The sequence below is a fragment of the Triticum aestivum genome, chromosome 7D (assembly GCF_018294505.1).
Source record: "Triticum aestivum cultivar Chinese Spring chromosome 7D, IWGSC CS RefSeq v2.1, whole genome shotgun sequence".
Taxonomy (NCBI): Eukaryota; Viridiplantae; Streptophyta; class Magnoliopsida; order Poales; family Poaceae; genus Triticum; species Triticum aestivum.
In genome coordinates, this window is record NC_057814.1 from 171716411 (window position 1) to 171722495 (window position 6085).

Genomic DNA, 6085 nt, shown 5'->3' on the forward strand with positions numbered 1-6085 from the left:
AATAGAATCGGACGACTGTCCATGTTACAATTGTTTTTGTTGTAAGATTTTAACTCAAATGCACGAACCGTCAAGTGTGTCAGTGTTTCAAGTCAGAGGTCACCTTCGTGTCTCTTTGTGCTCCAAAATGCATCTGTTGATCTATAACCAGGAGTGGCACGGTAAAGATGCTCAGGGAGGCATGCTTGTGTTTTACGTGGAGTCACGTTCATGCGTTAATTGCGGAAGCCCAGCGTGCATGTTACAATTAAGTCACTAGAAGATTCAAGGTCGTGCCTCTGCTTTGCAGATGATTCTGCTAAAACGCGGACAAAACCAAGTGAATGAAGTGATGGCAGAACCACGGCTTTTCAAGAACGAGACACACGGTCCTACCTTCAGCATTGTAAAGCACTGTTCTACATGCCACACACAGGCACGGCTGTGATTCCACGTGCTTTAGTAGCATGTAAAGACGTGATTCTCTCACAGCAAACACCGTGAACCTACTGCCAGGCACTATGTCCATTTGTAAAACAGAAATGCAAACACAACCGTGACCCGTTGTGTTTGAAATCTTTGCATCACAGAAGCACCGCGTGAAGGCACATGAGGCACGGTTGGACACGCATCGCAAGCATGGTTATTTGAATTACTTACAGTCATGCATTCATAACAGAAGAACATGGGTTAGAACAGGCGAGGCACAGTTACCACGAAAGCCACGGTTATGCAGCCCTAGAAGCACGACCCAGATTCTGTGCTTAAAAACGTTTTTGTTCCATAACGGCGGGCGTGACCATGCAACCGTGAGAGTCACGGTTGAAGACTCACCGGTGGCATGACCGTCGCTGCCTATGCCCTTAGGTTATTTTTATCTCTCTGTCACGCAGCAGAGAAGCATGCTTGTATGCTTACAACATCCATGTTCAAAAACCGACGCGGCTGCAGAAAATAACAAGGAAACCTGTGCCTCTGATATTTTTGTCCGCCGAGTAAAAAATACATAAAGAAGCAAAAGGCGTTCTTATTTAAATTTGTTTTGTTTCCATAACTACAGCAAATTAACTTACAAGCCGTTCTTATAACCACAGCACAAGAAAATAAACAATCGACAACCGCCCGCCCTCCCCACCAATTGCTTGCTATTTCATCGCTCCACGTGCGGCCTTGTTTTTAAATGTTCAGCGATCCATTCTTCCTTCTCGACCCTTGTGCAACCCCACCCTTCTGCGTAGCTATTCAACCTATTTACCTGTAAAATTAATATTCATACATAAAAACAAAGCAAAAGATTGCGGTCATCACTGTTTCTTGCTTATGTCCTGTTTAAGCTGCATTATTACCTTTTAATTTTTCTATTCGTACTGTTCTTCGGTACCAAAAAGTCTCCACTCAGACCTTTCCTTTCTAAAAATGGACGGCGCAGATTCCGTGCCTTGTCCTGGGCTTCCCTGTACGCATTCTGTTTGCCTGGCTTGTGTGATGTTTGATTTTGGCGTAGATGCAAGACTTTCGTAAATGCTCCCTGCTGTCAGTGGGGTCGTTGGAGTTGCTGGCGTCTGACGTCTTCCTCCTGGGCTTGGAGTGCATTGTCCTAAGCAGTTTGATGTCCCCGATGGTGTTGTCGATGTTGTCGGCCATTTCATTGACCTTGCCCTCTTCTCCTGCTGCGATTTCCTCTTTTCCTCTTCAATCCTCATCCTCTCCTGGACTTCTGGGTTATCCGGGCAGTTTGTTTTCCTGTGACCCTTTACTCCACAACGGCCGCACTTGGATGCGGCTTTGTTGCATTTTCCTTTCTTCTCAGAACCAGCTTTGATTCGATCTCCTTTTTTCGTACCCTTTGAGCCACTCATGGGAGGGTTCTTGAGTGTTTCGGCAAGAATGCTTGTGTCTGGTTCCTCGGCAAGTGCCGCCATGACTTTTATTTTCATATCTTCCGTACACTCACGCAGCACACGGTATGCCTTCTCTTTTCTGCAAGCATTTGAACAAATATCCGACAACTCAGCGTAAGCGAGGCCGAATCTCATAGTTTCATCGTCTTGTATGGTCATGCTATCACCTTGACTTGTAGACAGAACTTTCAGACTCTCTGATAGATTCCTGGTCCATCTGGGGATGACAAAAGATTTTGGAAGTTGATTGATCATGCCTGTTTGGTCCATCACCTTAAGCACATGGCAGCACTGAATGCCATCCCTACTCATTTTCTTGCAGGTGCAACTGTATATTTCTTTTTGCTCATCCACATCTACCCTGAACTCAGACCTGTCAAATTCCTCGCCCGGATATGGTTTCCACACTTTTTCTCCAGGCTCAATAATCTTTTTAAAAAAAATACTGCCTCCCCTTTGCCAGGTCAGAGCACTTGAAGTAAGTCCGGTTCCGTAGCTCCGGCTGGAATTTCCTGAAAATTTCATTCGTGTATACTTGACTTGCTTGTCTTTCAATCGGAAAACCCGTCTCTAGTGATGGCGCCTTCTCTTCTGTTCGGTGTCTTTTCTTGTCAAGCGTGGCGAGGCAATTTTGCTGAATCATGTGATACACATTAACAAACCTTTTTATAGTGTCCTTGTGGTCGACGTAATTCTTCCACATCGAATTCGTGCTCTCACTGTGAGTGGTTGTTGACGAGAAAGGATAGAAACAGTCCTTGAAGTAGGCCGGCACCCAAAAATTTCGGAGTTCCCATAGCGTGTTCAGGTGTTTGTTGCCTTCCGCCTTGTACAGAGAAATTGCTGCTTTCCAGGCACACTCAAACTCGTCTTGATCTAGTGAGTTTTTGACTATTCGAAATATATCATCAGACATCCCTGGGTGCTGCGCAAACACTGCTGCGTTATTTTCCTTCAGGTTCTTCCTAATATGCCACCAGCAGAACCTGTGCCTCGTCCTCGGAAGAGCTTCCTTTATTGCAGTCTTCATCGCCTGGTCCTGGTCTGTTATTATGTATTTCGGCTCTTTACCTCCCATTGCCTCGACAAACGTGCTTAGGAGCCACTTGAATGGCCCTATTTTCTCATCCTTCAAAAGGCCTACTCCAAACAGGACGGTCGACCTGTGGTTGTCGACACCTATAATTGGTGTAAATGGCAAGCCATATATATTCGTGGAGAACGTGGTGTCAAAAGACACGAAATCTCCATATAGATCATAATTCATCTTACACAAGGAATCTGTCCAGAACAGGCTGCGCACTACATTGTTCTCTGTCTCTTCCACAGGGTGGAATCCCGGCCTCCGCCTCTGCATATCAGCAAACATTTTCATGGTGTCTGCGATATCAGTGCCGCGCTCTCCAGCCCTGTCCCGGCATGCAATCTTGCTTATGTCAATCGTGTCGAACATAATTTCTCGCCTCGGTTTCCCCATGCCAGTAAAAATCTGCATAACCTTCCTTGGTTCTAACCTCGCCTTCTATAGCACTTGTATAAGGAATTCTCCTGAGGTGTCATCTTCTTATAGCATGTCATGAACTTCAGCATCCAATCAGATGGGTGAAGCTGGTGGTTGTGCTCTAGACGAACGTTCTTCAGATACCATTTCCTCCTATTTGTATCCCTCTTGGCTGTTATTTGGACTGGGCAGCTTGTCCGGATCAAGCAGTTGCTCCTTCTCTCCTTAACATGTCTCTCAGTTGTTTTATTCTACCCTTCCTTAGTGCACTGAAACACCTACTTTTCAAGCTGCTGATCATATGTCGATCTTCTGCTCGTTGATTGCTTGGCAGCAAAGCCAACCTTTCTAGCATATCTGCAGAAAAACAAAAAGCACTCATCCAATGATCCGAATACCATACCACCCACTGGTTCGAGCGCTTCGGTGACCTCCTGAATCGTTGGGTATATGCCTTCTTTAAACATGTTGTCCATTTCTTTCTCTACAATGGTCGGCGGCGCCATGATGATTCTGTCTACCGTGTCTTCGTTCGTCTGATCGCATTCACTTTTGACGACATCAGTCTCATCGCCAGCCACAGGTCCACTTACAGCGGAGCTGCTGCTGCTCTGTTGTTTGTCACATGCAACAGCGTCGTTTCTGCATGGCACGGCCAAATCCATAAATGAGTCTGCCTCTCCAATGTTGCATTGTGCAATGCTGCTCCCTGTTTCTCCGGCACTCGTGCAACCAAGGGACTGTGCTGCTTCTACCATGCAATATGTGCTGGCGTTGTACGCTACTTGCTGCTGTGAACGTTGCGTTTCCTTCGAAATGGATGGAGAACTATGATATTTCTTTCCCTCATCTGTTATCCCCTCCACCAAATCCTGAACACATGGCAAGAAACAGAATTAGGTGTCCAGAGCAGCATATGCATTTTTTTTAATTTCTAAACAAAAGATTTATATGACTCATCAGGGCTCATCTGGTATACCAAAACCAGACCCGTGCCTCTTCACCGAGTATAAGCGGTACACCAGAGGCACTGTTCACATCACGAATGTGACCATGCTACACACACATCTACACAAAGAGGCATAGATGTGCTTCTGTTTACAACATACAACCGGAGAGGCACAACAACATCCTATATAAAAGAACAACTGCACATACAGCCGTACAAGACGGACAGCCGTCCTCCTATTTTCAACTTTACCCTGTTCTCCCATAAAACTGTTTGTGTGTTGAATTGAAAAAGCATAGTTCCGACGTCACCTTTGTTTTCCCATGCCTCTCTTGTCCAGTAAATCTTGGCGACAACCTCCGTGCATTGGTGATTTCGCTGACGATTTTGAATGCCATCGGAGATCCTTTGGAAGGACCACTCATGTTGAACGCCACAGGTGATCCTTTCAAAGGACCTTGCCTTGTGTTTTCATCGATTCGCGGACTACCGCGATACTTGCTTCCTTCCTCGTACACCTGCGTGTGGAAGATACTGCAATTTAAATATACCAGACGAAAACAAAGAAAAAATTGCTCACAAAAAAATATACATTTGCTTTAAATGTTGTTGCACGTTCGTATATGTTGTCACATGTATTGCTTTCCGATGCTGCTGTATGGTAGAGCTTATTGCTCCTATGTTTGATTTTGTCGTTGGGCTCTTCTTGCTTGTGCAAACCGTACCGAATCCTTGAACACCAATGCTTTTGTTGCCAATGATCCTTCTGCTTGCATCAAAGGAAATTCTGTTACCCTGCACCTCTTCAGTATGACCGCCTAGAAACGCTGGGCCGTCACAACGCCCGCTCTGCGCCTTTGTGGGCATCTGTGTCTTCAAACCAAAAAATAATTAGAGGCACGTGCGACTAAAACTTCCACGTACGTTAAAACCAGCGTTTGAAGTTTGAAGTCGTTACCTGCACAATCTGCTTAGTGGAGTCTCTGCTCCTTAGAATGCTCCTCTTGGCAGGTGTCTGTTGCACACCATGCTCCTGGTTGGGGCGTTTGCCAAGAACTTGTATCTCACTCTTGACTCCAATTATTCCACCCCGCATGGCATGTGCATGTTTGACAGCATCTGCATCCTTGATCTTCTTCTCGTTTTGTAGTAATTTTTTTCTTCCACCTCTCGATACTCAACTGCAGAGTAGATGCACAGGATAAACAGATATTACAGCATTCATCGAGGATATATAAATCATTTTTGTTGTTGTTAATGATCTACTATTTGGTGTTCTCAGTGGTGACACCTTGACAGCAAACGTCCCAGAAATAAAAGACCAAACACTAATGTTCAACTTCCTTACTATCACCTGCCTCCCATAATCCTTGCCGATGTCGTTCAAAGACCGACCGTCCCTGTTGTTCTGACCAGATGACGCACTCCTGAACATCTACCCCAAAAAAGAGATGTAATAAATATAAAGGTTATAAACCTGCAGTATCAGTGTTGAAACTTTTCGAAGTCGATATCAACAGAGATATATTTTTAGTTCGATATAATTAACATATATAAATATATACACATATTAATTTTTAATTAAACTACAACCTCAACCAAAGTGAGATCCTCTGATGCTAATTTGCTTGTGCAACACTTAACACAAAGATAACCATGAAACCTAACAAAAGTAACAACCTCGTATTACAAGGATGAGAGGATACAAAACAAAAAACAAACTCAAATCAAAGCTACAGTGCAAAACTAAACAGT

The 6085-nt window shown here is 44.6% G+C and overlaps 1 pseudogene; it reads right to left on the reverse strand.

Annotated features, from left to right (window-relative positions):
- Nucleotides 1-1226: 1226 nt before the first annotated feature.
- On the reverse strand, nt 1227-5765 carry LOC123171014 (uncharacterized; annotated as a pseudogene).
- Nucleotides 5766-6085: the final 320 nt, after the last annotated feature.